Source organism: Quercus lobata, chromosome 10 (genome assembly GCF_001633185.2).
Source record: "Quercus lobata isolate SW786 chromosome 10, ValleyOak3.0 Primary Assembly, whole genome shotgun sequence".
NCBI classification, from domain to species: Eukaryota; Viridiplantae; Streptophyta; class Magnoliopsida; order Fagales; family Fagaceae; genus Quercus; species Quercus lobata.
In genome coordinates this window covers 30,186,440-30,205,121 of record NC_044913.1, presented here as the reverse complement: position 1 = coordinate 30,205,121, position 18,682 = coordinate 30,186,440, and the positions used below count along the sequence as shown (strand labels likewise).

At 35.0% G+C, this 18,682-nt stretch overlaps 1 long non-coding RNA gene and 1 pseudogene across 1 annotated transcript; both read right to left on the bottom strand.

Moving 5' to 3' along the window:
* LOC115964619 overlaps positions 1-18,682 on the bottom strand; it is an 86,198-nt pseudogene that overhangs the window by 8,509 nt on the left and 59,007 nt on the right.
* On the bottom strand, positions 290-1,014 carry LOC115963481. Its single transcript, XR_004085840.1, has 3 exons — positions 902-1,014; positions 610-800; positions 290-429 (listed from the first exon to the last, which is right to left on the bottom strand). It is a non-coding gene; the product is annotated as an uncharacterized LOC115963481 (long non-coding RNA).

Sequence of the window (18,682 nt, the reverse complement as noted above, 5' to 3'; positions counted from 1 at the left end):
AGCAGTGGGGGAAAGGGAGAAAAAGAACATAAAACTGAGAGGATTTGAGGAAGAAACAAATACAAATTACGATGAAGAAGAGTTTGAAAACTAACATGAGTGTGATCCTATTTTGTAGGTAGTGTTTAAGTGGAAGTTAAAAAAAGTATTTTTACCAAGTGTTGCCCCTACTTAAACGTAGGGTACATGGGTATTTTGGAACAAAAAAAAAAAAAATTCGGTCCAAACAGGTGCAGCTCCTAAAATAGTAGTTTTGTAAGCAATTTTTTTTTTTTCTTTTTTGGATTCTGAATTTAGAAAAAATGATGATTAACAATACCACAATCAAACAAACCATCATAAGTAACCATTTACAGTAATAATTTATTCAATATATATTGCCTGAGATAGTGAACGTCGAGGTTGATGAATTTGTTTTTCTAATTCTTACTGCAAAACACAAATAGAAATATAATCAAGAAGGATCAAATAAGTTCAGATCTAAGATCTAATGTTGAACATATATAGAAGATCCAAATAAGAATGAGAAATTACAAAATACGAACGGAGACAGGAAAATCGGAATCAAACAGATAGTATGAATTTATAGTGAAAATAAAGAGGAAGTACCTGATTTGGAGGGAACATTAGAGCCTTACACCTTGGCCCAAGCTCTTCATCATAATTTGTATGAGAAATTACAAAATACAAACAGAGATAGCAAAATCGGAATCAAACAGATAGTTTGAATTTATAGTGAAAATAAAGAGGAAGTACCTGATTTGGAGGGAACATTAGAGCTTTACACCTTGGCCCAGGCTCTTCATCATAATTTGTATGAGAAATTACAAAATATGAACGGAGACAGCAAAATCGGAATCAAATAGATAGTTTGAATTTATAGTGAAAATAAAGAGAGTACCTAATTTGGAGGGAACATTAGAGCCTTACACCTTGGCCCAGGTTCTTCATTATAACTTGTGAGGGTTTGTAGCAGTGGGGGAAAGGGAGAAAAAGAACATAAAACTGAGAGGATTTGAGGAAGAAACAAATACAAATTACGATGAAGAAGAGTTTGAAAACTAACGTGAGTGTGATCCTATTTTGTAGGTAGTGAGTGTGATCCTATTTTGTAGGTAGTGTTTATGTGGAAGTTAAAAAAAGTATTTTTACCCAGTGTTGCCCCTACTTAAACGTAGGGTACAAGGGTATTTTGGAACACAAAAAAAAAATCCGGTCCAAATAGGTGCAGCCCCTTAAATAGTCGTATAGATACCAACCATAGAAATAAATATATGAATTTCTTTACTTTACTCAACACTTGTGTATAATTGTAGAAGTTTAAGGTTTTTATTAACATTTTTTAGTGACTGTAAATAAAAATATGTTGAAACAACTCAAGTTTGTTGTAGTGAGCATAGGTGTGGTTCTTTGTCGAAATGAACAAAATTCGATGCTCCAGAATTAAAAAGTTGGGAAGAAGACATTATCATTATAAAGATCACGGACATCAAAATAAAAAGAATTTAGATGTTACATTTAGATGCATCAAAAGCAAAAGAGTTCTCCAGGGAACAGATATGGTACCTCTGAGTAGGTGAGAACATCCCTTAATGTAACAAATGGCACATTGTTAATCTACCACTGCGCGTTTGTTGGGGAGAGGGGGTGGGGAGAAGATATCATTATAAAACTTCCACAACATGAAATCAATATTATTTATGACCTTTAATCAGAGAATTAATGAAAAGAAACCTGTAATATTTGAAGGCCACGGAAAGCTCGAGTATGGAATCCGTCCCCATTTCAGTGATTGCCGTCTATAAATATAAAAGCAAATCCATAGTCAGAGGCTCTTCTATTTTTTGGATAAGGGTTAATTTAGATCATTTATTATGCTTTGGGATTACTATATTTTCCAATCACAAAAAAAACCTAGGGGTGTTATGAGTATTATGTGTGATAAAATAATTTTTCATCACACCCCTAGATTTTTTTTTGTGATTGGAAAATGTACTAATCCTAAAGTATAATAAATGCTCTAAATTAACCCTTACTCAAAAAATAAAAGAGCGCGTGCTCAAAGGCTAGTCTATACTATTATTTAAGGGGTTGCACCTGTTTGGACCAGATTTTTTCCCAAAATACCCCTATTTTCCTAGGTTTTAGTAGAGACAAAAATAAAGGATAATTTGGTAAAACTACGTCTTTTACTTCCCACTAAAACATTGCCAACAAAATAGGTCCACTTTTTTTTTTTTTTTTTTGTGTTAAATAGGACCACTTCATGGTTAAACGTTTTCAATTTTTTTTTAATAGAATTTGTTTTCCTTACTCCATGATCTCACGTTTGTTTTTTTTTCAAATATCTTCTTATTTATTTTGAATTTAAAGAAAAAAAAAACTCCTATTAAAAAACTATTACTATAAATTTCCCATCCTTCTCTTTAAATTTAGCAAATTATTAACATATACCTCTCCTTCTTTTTATCTTTGGTTACCACTTTTTTTTTTTTTTTTTGGTGGTAAATATTACCACTCTCTTGGTTAAACGTTTTCAATTTTTTTTTAATAGAATTTGTTTTCCTTACTCCATGATTTCACGTTTGTTTGTTTGTTTGTTTTTTTTTTTCAAATATCTTCTTATTTATTTTTAATTTAAAGGGAAAAAAAACACTCCTATTAAAAAACTATATTACTATAACTTCCCATCCATCTCCTTAAATTTAGCAAATTATTAACATATACCTCTCCTTCTCTTCATCTTCAGTTACTTTTTTTTTTTTTTTTTTAAGGGAATTATGTATGGTTAGTTGGTTACTTTAAAGAAAAGAAGCAAACTCTCCTAACAAAATCAAGCAGGTTTTATTATAAAAAATAATAATAATAATAATAAGCACGTTTTTTCATTAAAAAAAAAATCAAACAAACGTGAGATCATGGAGTAAAAGAAGAGGATGGCTACTGCATTACCGAAAAAGTGTGGGGAAAGAAAAGTGAAGTAAAAGGAGTTTTAATCAGATTTGATGGTTGGCAGAAAAATAAAGCACATTTCAAGCACGTTTTGTTATTAAAAAAAAAAAATCAAGCATTTGTTTTTGTTTTTTTAATCTCAAACAAAAAGAATCAAATTTAAAACAAAGTGATAAACTTCAAACTAAACAGTTTTTAATAGTTTCCATCATGCACGCCTTTTACTAACTCATGTTCAAATAATTTACATAACTAACAAGCACCAACACTTCTCCTTGCTATAAAAACAACACAAACTTCTCCTCCCTCAAACTATTTCCAACAACACAAAGCAGATGTTGATGGTGAATCCTTATCAACATCTCCCTTTGTTTACATTTATTTACTTTTATCTCTATTTTTACTTAAAATTTTTTGCTTTTTCAACAGGAATCAACGAATCGTATTAGGATTTTCATACCGGTAGACTGAGCCTTGGCGTCTTCATCCACTCCATCAATGACTTAGTAGCCGACGACGTTAGAGAGAAGAAGAACTGACATGTTCATGCAGACCTTTCTTTCACACTTCAAAGTGGAGAAGAATCCTTCCCATCAAAAAGTAATAGTTTTTCTTCATAACTTTCAAGCCTAAAATAGGTATTCTATTTTTTTGGTAAGGGTTAATTTAGAACATTTATTATACTTTGGAATTACTACATTTTCCAATCACAAAAAAAACTTAGGGGTGTGATGAGTATTATGTGTGGTGAAATAATTTTTCATCACACCCCTAGGTTTTTTTTTGTGATTGGAAAATGTAGTAATCCCAAAGTATAATAAATGCTCTAAATTAACCCTTACTCAAAAAATAGAAGAGCCTCTGAGCACGCGCGTCACGTGCATGCTCAAAGGCTAGTATAACCTAACAAAAACAATTACATTGCTACATTTTCTTAGCAAAAAATTGATGCCATATCCACTCTTTCATTTTATGATAATTAAATAAAATTTAAAACTTACAAAAATAGAGAAAATAGATGTTATATTATTATTAATCCACTGAAGTGTCAATCAAAGATTCAAAAGCAACAATAACCTTTGCCATGCTGATACAAGACGGTCCTCATTTGGCGTATATTGAAGCTTTGTGAAAGGCGTCAAGACACCACGCCATAATCCTGAATACACTTCGCAAAGTATATATGTTCACAAATTTTACCCATTTTCCAGTATGTAGAAAGCGGAGGAGATGCTTCTGCATGCCTTGGTCAAAGATCACCCTTAAGACGGTTCCAACGGTAGGAAAAGTACATAATACATCTCTTGGCAGGGGCACGGGTTCCAATTGTAAAGGAACAGGGTTATTCAGTTCATCATCTAGCCTGTCATTCATAGTAAAAAAATTTGAGATCTTATATACAACCACACACACACACACACACACATATATATATATACTAGCCTCTGAAGAGGCTCTTTTATTTTTTGGGTAATGGTTAATTCAGAACATTTATTATAATTTGGGATCATTTTATTTTCCAATTACAAAAAAAAAAAAATCTAGGTGTGTGATGAAAAAATTATTTCAGCTGCTAGATTTTGTGATATCTTTAATTTTTTCATCACACCCTTAGATTTTTTTTTTTTTTTTTTTTTGGCCCAAATTATAATAAATGCTCTGAATTAACCCTTACCCAAAAAATAAAAGAGCCTCTGAGCACGTGCGTGAGCGCGTGCTCAGAGGCTAGTATTCCGTAATTATTATCATTTTTTGCCAATTTTGTTTATGTAGTAATCAACGTGTTATTAATTGGAAGATGATGCTATAATTTAGTATTAACCTATAGGGGGAGGAAAAAAAGATCCATTGAATAAATCTTATAAATAGTGCATATAATGAAAATGCATAATGAAATCGTAACAATAAAACTACTTACAAAATGCATGTGCTGACCTTTACAAAAGCTATTATGAAAAGTTGATGGATCAATGTAGAAAAGTGAAATATTTACATCAGGTAAAACTGTAAAATAATTCACTACATATGAAACATGTGAACTTATTAATATTATGCCGGCTATGGTGGAGAAGTTGGTGGAGCAATGTTATTTGTTCTACATTCTAATTGCTTTCTAGCAGCATTTGCCATGAACCTATGATACAAAATGTGTGTCTGTGTTATTAATAGAGACTTTAAAACATACACAACAATGATAAGTACAATAAACATCAAGCATAAACATGTGAAATGAAATATTTAAACTGACCTTCTGATAATATTACATAGCTCCATGTATGTGAAATGGTCTACTTCGGCTTGGGATTTGAAGAACTATCATTTAATTACCAAAATTTAAAAAAAAAAAAAAATTTATATCCAAACTATGTAATTAAGTACTTTTTTTATTTAAAAAAGTAGATGTTGTAATGATTTGTACTTGCTTTATTATTGCATCGTCATTCACTCTCATTTTCTGTTTGTCTTTACTGTTTTGGATGTTGAAAATTGCATCGTCTTTAGTTTTTTTTGTTTGTTTCTTTTTTTTCTCATGGATGTTGGAAACCACATTGTCCTTGATTTTAATTCTCCATTTGTCTCTGTTGGCATGAGTGTTAGAGATCACTTCGTCCTTCATTTTTCCTTTTTCTTTATTCTTATGGATGTTGGAAACCATTGATTTGTTGTTTGTCTTTGTTCTTGGAACTTCAAAATGAAGAAAAAAAGTTTGTTTGTATATTAAGGCTATCAATTAGATATTTTCCTATTTTAAAAAATAGCGTAACATACCTTTCCAATTCTTGTGACTCTAAAAATCATTTCACTTCTTTCCAAAGCTCTTTCTTGTCAGCTCGAATAGTGAATCCCCAACCAGGTGAATAAATTTCCAATTTTCGAACCTAACCCATACACAACATGACATTTTTTTAATATTAATTTTGGTAAAATAATAGAAAGGGATGCTGATTAAAGATATCATTAAAAAGAAATATACCTTGTTATCAATGGCCTCCATGTTTAATATTGATTAATCATCCTTCCAATTCTCCCAATGAGCAATAGGAACAGCATGCACTCCATTATTTAGTATAGTGGACTCAATCCTCACATTTGAATTGGGCATCCTTCCTGTTACCAATTAATTGTATATATAAAAAATATCAAGAAATAAAATATTAAAATGTAGACTGCATGACCATTAAAATTTGTAAATTGTTAAAATAAATCTATATGTAAGATAGTTCTTTCCAATTGTTAATTAATACCTATGATGAAGGGAACAAAACATCTTTATACACAATATTTCTTGTGTGAACACCTTCCTCCTCAGGTATTGTTCCTTTTTGCACCAATAGTTTTGTGGTGGATTGGGAGACTCTCCTTGATAACGCCACATATAATTGGCCATGACTAAAAATATGATCAGGAAGATAAATTCCAACAGTTGGAATTGTCTGACCTTGCACTTTGTTTATTGTAATTGCAAAGCTCAAACGTACTAGAAATTGTCGTCTGATCATTACAAATTGTAAGTGTACATTTTTTGTTGTCTTCAAAGGGATTCTTGGCAAGAAAACGCATGTACCCACATATTGTCCAATCAAAATTTCAGCGTCAATTACGTTGTTAAAACATCCATGGCATATCAATCTTGTACCATTACATAATCCGGCTTTTGGATCTATATTGCGCAACAACAAAATTGGAGCACCCTTTTTCATCCTTAATATATGTGGTGGTAAACCCCCTAGAGATATAGAATTTAGGAATTCTTGTTGATATAGATGTTGCGTATCTCCTTCAACCTCATCAAAAGAATGTAACATAAACTCATATCCTGGGAACTGAGAAATTATCTTTGCATTAAGCTGTTCAACATCATCATTTATAGGTGTTAACAAAGCCCTATCAACCATATATCTTGCATCATTGGCATATTCTAGCAAACTTGGAAAAACTTGATCAATCAAGTTGTATACAGAATGCTGACCCTCCCATTGCATTGCCATTGAAGGGGGTATTTTAATCAAATCATCCATTATAAATGGTTCATTCCCATCACCGATGTATTGTAGATACTCAGCAAACTCTTCATCGTTGACAGACCTCATATTCTGCTTCAAATGTAACACTTTGATGTCTTTCCATAATGGGGACTTGACTATGCATGCATCAATCATTTTTGCCTTTGTACCCTTTGGAACAACCGGAATTACTTGACGAAAATCTCCCCCCAAAATTAGCACCTCCCCACTAAAAGGTAAATTTTCTTCCATAATATCTTTAAATGTTCTATCTAAAGATTCAAGTGCACGTCGATTTACCATTGGGGCTTCATCCCAAATAATTATGGTGGCACATCTAATAAGTTCAACTAAGTTTGATTGTTTACTTATTGAGAAAGTAGATGAAGCATTGGGAGTTAAAGGAATCTTAAACCTTGAATGCGCTGTTCTTCCACTAGGGAGTAATGTTGCTGCTATACCAGATGTAGCTATGACAATTGCAACGTGATCGGCTTTTCTCAAGGTTGCCAATATTATGTGATACAAAAATGTTTTCCTAGTTCCTCCAGGCCCATCGGCAAAGAATATCATGCTTTCCTTACGATCAATAACTGTCATGATTGTCTCATATGCAACTCTCTAGTCATTATTCAACTTCTCAATTAAAGTGAGTTCTTCATGTACATTAGGAACAATTCGCTCATCTTGTATAAGTCTTGGTATAGTTGAATCATTATCACATTCTCCAATTGAAATTGGCAAATTGTACTCTGTGATGTGCTTTCCATGTTGCAAGAGCAACACCTCTAAATCATTGAGAAGTTTATTTGTACAACGTGTCTCTGTTGTAACAAATGTTGATGGGTAATCCTCTGACATATATAGGTAGAACTCATTCCACAATTCTTTTATTCCAGTTGGTAGACAAAATACCAATATTGTTGCAAACAATCTTCTTAAAGCTGATGGCATTCGAATGTCTCTTGCCTCAAGCAGACATTGTCGTATGCTGTTATCATTCTCTAGTAAACCCCTTTGTTCAGTTGCTTGCTTAAAAGTTGGATAGGTTATCCCATTGACAGTCAATAAATCATCAAATCCTATTGGTCCCTTGACTTGATTAAGAAGAACACATAGATTGAACTTCTCTCCATCAAATGGTGAAACAGTATATACCCTGCCCACTACTTTTTTATAAGATCTTCTTTGTGTCCATGTTTTGTTTTTATAATCCCAACAATAATGCTCAGGAAACTCTCTATATAGATAATTTCGTGCATCATGATCAATCATATTCATAAGCATTGTCTTTTTACTTCACTCCAAAACATTAGCAATAGGTTTATGTGGTCTAAAGCATACCTGTTGTCTATCTGGAAGATGAATTTGTAAACGGAAAATAGCAGGATACATTCGATACATAGGAAAAGCAAATACCTTCCAACATGCCTCTGGAGCACATATCCATCTTGCATCAATGTACTGTTGGACTTCATCATAATTTGGGCCTGGTCTAACTTCCATAGAGACACGATCTGGGCCTTTATACACATATTTATATAAGTATTTTACACTCTTGATACTGCAACATATTTCGACATTAATATGGCAATTATATTTCAGCAGTAACCAAGGATTATATGGAACAACCCAAGTGTTATCTACCATAATCTTACAATGATCATTCAATGGCACAAGATTATTAGTATAATATCGTTTGTAAATAGGATATGAGTCATTCATACACGGTGATCTTGGATTTTGTATTTTGCAAGGACCATGTATCATATGCTTCAATACAGCTTTATGTAACTAAGGTTGTTCTTCTTTACATGGTATCTCTGCTTTAACAACCCGATCGTAATCCTCTGGATTATGCAATTTATCATCTTCATCGAGAATTATAAGCATGTGTGCATGTGGTAAACCCCTTTTTTGGAACTCAAAGACCTGCACAAATACAATAACTCTTCCGAGAACACCCTTTACCACAATATCATCTTTCAATTCTGCAAATTTTGATTTGAAAACTCTTGCAAGCAAGTCTAGACGATCTTGTGCAGTTTGTGAAGGTAAAAGCTCATTTTGGATTTCTTCCCATCCTGGATTGCACGTCATTGTGATGAACAAATCTGGCTTTCAAAACTTTTGAACCAATGACATTACATCTTGAAATCGTTGGATCATATTGCATGGGCTTCCCACAAATGATGATGGTAAAATGGTTTTATGTCCAACATTTCCTAAATATAAGATGACAAAGTTGGGCCATTAATAAATATTGATGCAAATTTGCCATTAATGAAGAAATGTAAATTTCGAGTGTGAAGTTTACATTACCAGTATCACAATCTCCTTCATAGAAAGCATCTTGTAGGCCTTGGTACAGATCTGCCCTAATAAAATCTTGATTGTGCTCAAACCACCTAATCTTGAGTGTTTCAATTTTTACATAATTATCAACAACATACTGTTATGAAAGACGTCCTCTATACCAGATCATTGATAGATCATCAACCCGAATCTTCGACAATAGTAAAAATAGATTTAGGTTCAGTAATTTTATAATGTAAGCATCATTTTGAAGTAATAGATTGAAAATAATAAAACTGTTACCTGAAGGACGTATGCATAATAATCACGACATGACACTTTATTTCTATTAACGTCGTGTGTGTTGATATCCCATTCATATGTTCCAAATGGAAAAAGTATTGGATACTGCAATGGATCATAATATCCTGCTGTATCTTGAACATTAATCAAATTACCACCAAACGTTTGAACCAAAATTTCTTTACCACTTAAACTTCCAACTTCTTCACCTCCTACAATAATAGCTGCCACTTGGGAAGCCCTAGGAAGGCAATATTGAGGTTGATTTAGAGGTTGTTTTTTAATGAGAAGTTTACATTGATGTAAATTTGGAGTTCGAGATAGTTGACGAAATCTCTCCACAAATGGGTTATGCATGTCTAAGATCCTTTGAATAAGTCAAACAATATCTTTGTGAACTTGTACAAATTGAGACATTCTACGTTGTATTTCAAGATCGGTGTCATAGATATACAATTGTATATGCCGCACACTTAGATGTGTATGTGGTAAAAGACTACCAATTCCATGATAGATGGCACCTTGGGCACAAAATGTATATATTCCTCGACTATTCGAGGCCATGCTTTCATCCACGTGCATAACCATTGAGGTAATTGCAAACATGTTGTTGTAAAACTGTATATATTGCCTGAAATGTCTGCCTTGTGGTGTTTCCTCACAAATGAGCTCCATAAATTCAAGACAAATTGGTATGTTGGTTAAGGATATTTTTCCATCCTTGTAACACATCGAGGATGTCTCTCGATGGAACAAATGGGCATTACAAAAGCAACATGTCTTTGGTTGTGGTAGTTGGTACCTAATAGTCTCTCTACCTTCTTTAAAATCTTTGGCACAATCCTTGCATACAATTTGTTACATGTGCAGTACCATCAAATGTGTTGTCAACACCTAATTTTAATTTTGACGAAAAAATTAGAGATAAAGGGTGTAATAATAGTTGTAAAAGAAAATATTAAAAATTGTGTCAAATATTACGTTGTGAAATAGCAAATATTAATAATATTTCGAATATGCAGCATGTAAACAAATAATAAAATTGATAATAATATACATGTAAATTGAAATAAAAATGGTGACATCGAGTAACAAACCTTGTTCCTTGTAGCCATCCCTATGATTTTGTTCATTTATATTTTCAACTTCTTCAGTTCTTTGTACATCTACAATGCAATTATAGAAAACGCTAATTTTAAAAAAAAAATTATAATGGTGCTGATAGGCCACAAACTGAATGACCCCTTGTGATAGAGATTAATTAATTAATTAGCCAAGTTATTAATTAATCAATTTATCATGCAAACGCGTGGTAGCACAAACTAATCACTAATAAACTAATTATGCAGCGGAAAATAAATAACACGGTGATTTGTTTACGAATAGGGAAAACCTAACGGCAAAAACTCCACCGGGTGATTTTCAGGTCACCACTCCCGAAACTCCACTATTATCACAATAAGCGGTTACAAGTAAAGGAATCCCAAATACCTTACCAACCTACAGTTGAACCCTTATCCCAATACCCAATTGGACTTGTTCTGTAGTGACAATTTCATTTTCAGATGCACGACTCCCAGTACGTGACTAACCAATTGCGTGGATCCCAGTACGCGACTTCAATCACCAACTAAGAAGGTTGTTGGTTGCAAAGTTCTTCAGTTCATCTACACGATGAAGATCAAGAAGATGCTTGGTCACAAAACCCTATGGTGCATATACACAACAACTTCTTCAAGAGAAAGAGATGAACTAGGGTAAGAACTTCGTCTCCAGTCACAATTTGCTTGAACAGAGTTTGCTTAAAGCTTGTGCAACTTGTGAACACTTTGACGGCCCTTAAACTGATCCTTTTATATGTCTAGGGTTTGGAGAAAAGAAAGCCCAAAGAAAAATTCACGGATCCCAAGAAAATCATATTGGAATTTTGAAAATCTTAAATCTCGACAGATAGCAGGTGTCGAGTAGCTGTCGAGCAGGTGTTGAGCACATCGAACGCAGAACAGCTACTTAAGCTCGATAGATACATTTGTCAAGTCAGCTGTCGAGCTTTAATGATTTTGCACTCTGAACTTGTTTTCTTGAATAGACTTGAAGGCTTCAATACTTGATCTTGAAACAAGGTTTCTTGAAGTAATTAAAGACATCCTAAATTTACCCAAATACAAGTAAAGTGCATTTTGTCAAATGATAAGCCAATTACATAAAATTATGACATATGTTCTTAACACATGAAACACATATGTCCTAACAATCTCCCACTTTGGCAATCCATGACAAAACCATAATAAACAAATGAACATATGAGAGAAGTCATAAATCACTCAACTCATATTCACTTGTTGAATACAATAAAATCTATCCTAACATAAACTCTTGAAAAACTTTGCAAGAAGAGAGTTTATGGTAAGTAGACTTTGACAACCTGTATTTTTGAAACACTTTAAACAAAATTCATCAAGATATCTTTGTGTGAAACAGAAATAATAAATTGGATACAAGTATAAGAAACATGTGTATAAAGGGAGAAAAGAAACAACACATGAAGGGGTAGGTGAAAGAAAGACATACATCAATATAAAGAGAGAGATAAGTACAATGTATGTCTATAAATGGTCACAAGACCTCATGTACAAGAGTAATGTATCTAAAAAGAAAGAAAAAAAAAAAGATACATACTATCATCACTACATCCCTTAAAAAGTATCAACACTCCCCCTAATAAAATGGTCCTATACTAACTCTCCCCCTAAGATAGACTACTTTTATACCAAAACTACTTTCCCTTTTTGTCATGAATGACAAAGGGTAAGAGTGTCAAGTAGACATCTCATCGATAGAGCTAGCATCTCCATCAGCATCATCCAAAGCATCATTGTTATCACCATCATCATCATCCTCATCCTCAGAAGTAAAAGCCATGGGAGAAGGTGGTGAAGGAGTAGCCTTAGGAGCAAAACCACCCATGGATGCCTGTCGTCGTGCAATACAACTGATACGAACGTTCACTTGATACAACTCTGTAGAGAGTGTATCTAGGTGAGCATCCATGCACTACAGCTACGCCATGATGTCTCCTAAGGACACATCGCCTGAAGAAGAAGGAGGAGCCGATGTGGATGGAGCAGAATGAGAGGAAGGAGCTGCTGAATCCGACTGCCGTGACCAAAGCTGGGCCTCGTTACGTTTAATGGTAGCATAATCTATGGCACACATGACGGTAAAATGGTCGGAAGAGGGAAAAGGAACAAAAAAAATGGCGTAAGATCCTCGTGATAGCGGAAGGAAAGATGAGCTTATCATGGGACGCCAAATCTAGATGAACATCTATAATAGACAAAATGAAATGAGAAGGAAAGTTTATGGTAAGATGCTCAAGAAGAGATAACAAAAATCGAGCACGAGGCTCTATGATGGAGTTATAGTGAGAGAGGGGATTCAAAACAAAAGTCATCACCATGTTCATAAATCTAGGACCTTTAGCAAAAGGTCGACATGGTGTAAAAAGACGCTCACCCCAAGCAGTAGGGTGCTCACAAAAAGCAGACATGAGCTTATCCCTGAACACAGTCCTCAAACGCTCACAGCTAGGATAGTCAGGAAACTCTATCCTAGGGACCCGAAGCACATTCGCAACAAGTTGCAGTGTGATAGGAATGTGCGTACCTCTAACGCGAGTGAAGAAAAGAGGTACTGACCGATCAATCCCGTGCATGTTGGAGTAGAAATCCTGGATAAGCATGAGAGGACAGGTGATTGGGACGTCACACAGTGACTCTCATCCCCTATTGTGAATGACAAAGGGAAGGTCAGTGTCGGCAAAGTCCGTCAAAATGACTTGGCATTTCGAATGAATGCTTCATCTAGAAAAGTTCTCCGAAAATGCCTTAAAGGCATCATCATCATGGAACCGGATATGAGATAGAGTAGGATCAGACGAAGAAGAAGCACCGGAATGAAGAGGATTCTAGGCTGGAGTGGATTTACGCTTAGGTGCCATAGACACGACTAACGTAAACTAACAGAGAGGGAGAGAAAGAATGACAATCAGAAAAGTCTCAAGCAGTTTCAAATATATCAAGTATATTGAAAAGAAGTACGTATGCATCGGAAATGTATGAACATGTGACATGCAAAAGAAATTGCATCATGGGCTCAGCCCAATCCAAACCTATCAGCACACAAATATATAACACACATCTAAATGCATGGCAATACCATTATAATGCTAATGTGATGCAATGTATGAGGTTTTAAACACATTTAAGTGAAAACCCAACCCAAAATTTCAATAAAAGCTCATCAATTTTCAAAAACCCCAAAAATTTTCAAAAACCCCAAAACCTAGGTTTCAAAACATGAAATGCATGAATATGAAAGGATTAGAAGCTTACCAAGTAAAGAAAAACTTGAAAAAGCTTGAGGAATCCTTGAGGAACCAAGTTGGAGTGAGATGAGAGTGTATTTGGGAGAGAAACAGAGAAGTATTGAGAGAGATATCGAAGGAAATGAGAACTGGATCGCACAGGATGCTTATATAAGACAAGCAGTAAATCTCGACAGATGCAGGTATCGAGAGGTATCGAGGGATCTATTGAGGAAGTGTTGAGAAAATGCTCGTCGACAGCTGAGGTGTCGAGGAACAACACATCAGAATCAAGAACAGAAGCTCGATCGATCCATCAGGTGTCAAGAAGTTATCGAGGATACAGACCCAATCTCGATCGATCCACCAGGTATAGAGGTGTAGATGAGATTGCAATAAGAAAAAGCTTAATGACCACTTGATAGGCCATAAATTGAATGACCCCTTGTGATAGAGATTAATTAATTAATTAGCCAAGTTATTAATTAATCAATTTATCATGCAAATGCGTGGTAGTACAAACAAATCACCAGTAAATTAATTATGCAGCGAAAAATAAATAACACGGTGATCTATTTATGAATGGGGAAAACCTAACGGCAAAAGCCCCACCGGATGATTTTCAGGTCACCACTCCCGAAACCCCATTATTATCACAACAAGCGGTTACAAGTAAAGGAATCTCAAGTACCTTACCAACCTACAGTTGAACCCTTATCCCAATACCCAATTGGACTTGTTCTATAGTGATAGTTCCCCTTTCAGATGCACGACTCCCAGTACGTGACTAACTAATTGCGTGGATCCCAGTACGCAACTTCAATCACCAACTAAGAAGGTTGTTGGTTGCAAAGTTCTTCAGTTCATCCACACGATGAAGATCAAGAAGATGCTTGGTCACAAAACCCTACGGTGCACATACACAGCAACTTCTTCAAGAGAAAGAGATGAACTAGGGTAAGAACTTCGTCTCCAGTCACAATTTGCTTGAACAGAGTTTGCTTAAAGCTTGTGCAACTTGTGAACACTTTGACGACCCTTAAACTGATCCTTTTATATGTCTAGGGTTTGGAGAAAAGAAAGCTCAAAGACAAATTGATGGATCCCAAGAAAATCATATTGGAATTTTGAAAATCTTAAATCTCGACAAATAGCAGCTGTCGAGCAGGTGTCGAGCACACCGAATGTAGAACAGCTTCCTTAAGCTCGATAGATGCAGCTGTTGAGCTTTAATGATTTTGCACTCTGAACTTGTTTTCTTGAATAGACTTGAAGGCTTCAATACTGGATCTTGAAACAAGGTTTCTTGAAGTATTTAAAGACATCCTAAATCTACCCAAATACAAGTAAAGTGCGTTTTGTCAAAGGATAAGCCAATTACATAAAATCATGACATATGTTCTTAACACATGAAACACATATGTCCTAACAGGTGCAAAGTTTATAAATATTTGACATAAAACTTACCATCATTAACATTAGAATTTATATGACTTGGACCAGCCTCAAATCATTTGGCATTATAGTTGGATATATTGGAGGTAAACCTAAAGTTATTATGAACATTAAGTTAGCATTGTTCTTGATATTGATATAAAATGAACATGCCTTAATTTATATTTTCCCCCAAAATAATCATAGTCCAACCAATGAATATTTTTTAAATGGTACAAAATTATGATCTCACCATTAGTTTCTTGCATAGCATTTCGCTCAATTGGCATATTTCGGGCCAAGTTACAGATATGCGTAAGATGACAACTTGGTGTAGCCTCGCGATTAGGTGGTATTAGTGATACATATGATGATGTTGAATTAGAATGAACAACATCTTCATTTAAATTTGCTGGACTTCCCACTAAAGTAATATCACCATCCAAACTTTGTTGTCTTCGTCTTGCATAATTGGCACGAATTCTTGCCAATCAAATTTGTCTGCTTTCATTGTCTTCTATTTGTATACTACGTCGATCATAATATCTCCATAGTTCTCGACAACGTTCTACGTCATTGGTATGAGTCATAGGTGTATTTTCCGAACTCATTTCTGCATTAAAATAGACAAAAAAAAAAAAAATAAAATAATTGTGTTAGTTGCACATATATACATATTTAGTGCAATATTTAATGGAAGCATGTGCTATATTAAAATTTTGTAGTCAAAACAATATTGCACCCTTATTTTTGAGTTGCAATGGTCTGACACTAAAAATATGTAAACAATATATTTTAGCCATAATATAATGTTTTTTTTATTTAAATAATAGCTTAATTGGTTGAAATTTCCCTCCCCTAACTATTGAAGGATATTTATTTATTTATTGTATTAAAAAGGCTTCACGTTATTAATTGATTGAAAATCTATAAAACATGGTTTTTATTTTTTCCTCTTTTCTTTAAATATATATAAGAGAGTTTGAATATAAGTATAAAATTATGGAAAAAAAATTACTTCTAAGTAATATCTAAATAATAGGCAAAATTTTAGGAATAAAAATACTTAAAACATTTTTTTAAAGAAGATTTAAATGTATAACAGTGTTGGCATATTATTAAAATACCTAAAATAACGGTTCTTTTTTTTTTGCTTGAAGTTGTAAAAAAATAGGAAACCAACGTTAAAGGACTCACCACCCTCAAAAAAAAAAAAAAAAAAAAAAAAAACGTTGATGCAAATTTATTAACTGAGAACACGTAACACTTGATGCAAATTCAAAAGGCATGATTTTTTTGGAGTCTTTTTGTCTTTTGGTAAGTTATTTTGGATCAGATTAAATTTTACCAATTTTAAAAATTTTAAATTTTTAAATGAAGTAACATTTTAAACTATCAAATATAAGATATATTTAAGGGTGTAAGTTGTTACCCTTAAAAGTTAGTCTTTTTTTAAATAATAGCTGAATTGGTTGAAATTTCCCTCCCCTAACTATTGAACGATATTTATTTATTTATTTATTGTATTGAAAAGGCTTCATGTTATTAATTGATTGAAAATCTATAAAACGTGGTTTTTTATTTTTTCCTCTTTTCTTTAAATATATAAGTATTGTAGAGGAACAATTCGGTGACCCAGTGGCTCGGCTCTCCGCCGAGGACAGGGAAAGAGAATTTAAAAGGTCTAAAAAGGGAAGCTCTTTAATATTAGGATTCTCAGACGAAGATAAGATGGGAACTATCCAACCTCACGATGATGCCTTAGTGGTTACGTTGAGAATCGGAGGCTTCGATGTGAGGAGGGTATTGGGAGACCCGGGCAGCGCAGTAGAGGTAATGTACCCTGATCTATACAAGGGGTTGAACTTAAGGCCGAAGGATTTGAAGGCTTATGACTCTCCCCTTATCAGCTTCGAAGGGAAGACTATTGTACCAAAAGGGCAGATCAGATTACCCATACAGACCGGATCAGAAGTGGTGGAGGTGGACTTTATCGTGGTCGATGCCTACTCGCCCTACATAGCGATAGTAGCCAGGCCATGGATCCATGCCCTGGAAGCCGTATCTTCCACACTTCACCAAAAGGTAAAATACCCGTCCGGAGGCCAAGTGGAAGAGATTCGTGGAGATCAGGCCATGGCTAGGCAATGTATGGTGGCCGCCATCTCACGTCAGTCCAATGCCGAGTCCTCGGCTCCTGAAAACTTATAGCAATCAACCACCTCGGCAGGGCAAGTTAGTGAGCTAGCCAAGGAGGTGGGGTGTGAAAGTTTGGAGAAGTTTACCGTTGACAATGACCCAGAGAGATTTTTCCAGGTCGGCTCGGAGTTACCTCCTCAAGAAAAAGAGGAACTGGTCGGGTTTTTGAGGAAAAATGTTGACGTATTTGCATGGGACGCTTATGATGCCCTAGGGGTTGACCCTAGTCTCATTTGTCACTACTTAAATGTTAACCCATCTTCTATTCCAAAGAAGCAGCCACCCTGATGCCCCTCGAAAGAACATGCCAGTGCCGTTAGAGACAAAGTAACGAAGCTGAAAAAGGCAGGGGCTATCAAAGAAGTCTTTTACCCCGAATGGTTGGCAAATACGGTGGTGGTAAGAAAGAAAACGGGAAAGTGGCGAGTCTATGTGGACTTCACAGACTTGAACAAGGCATGCCCGAAAGACTCGTTCCCGTTACCTTGAATAGACCAACTGGTAGATGCGACTGTAGGCCACCCTCGAATGAGCTTCTTGGATGCCTTCTAGGGCTATCATCAGATACCACTGGCATCAGAGGATCAGGAGAAAACGGCGTTCATGACACCCGTTGGAAACTACCACTATAAGGTGATGCCTTTCGGACTAAAGAACGCAGGGTCAACCTACCAAAGGATGATGACCAGAATGTTCGAACCGCAGCTAGGCAAGGTTATTGAAGTGTACATAGACAATATGGTGGTAAAAAGCAAGGTGGTGTCCGAGCACCTGGAGATCATCTTTGGCGTCTTAAGGGAGCATAAGTTGCGGCTCAATGCTTCCAAGTGTTCATTTGGGGTCGGGCCTGGGAAGTTCCTAGGTTATATGGTAACCCATAGAGGAATAGAGGTAAGCCTAGATCAAATCAAAGCGATTAATAGCCTACAGGCTCCTCGAAATCTGAAAGAAGTGCAGAAACTCACTGTCATGATCGTAGCGTTGAACCGGCTCATATCATGATCTGCAGACCGATGCCGACCTTTCTACCTCTTAATAAATAAGTGGAAAGGGTTTGAGTGGTTGGAGGATTGTGTCCTGGCCTTCCAGCAACTTAAAGAATACCTGTCGCGACCACCCATCATGTCTA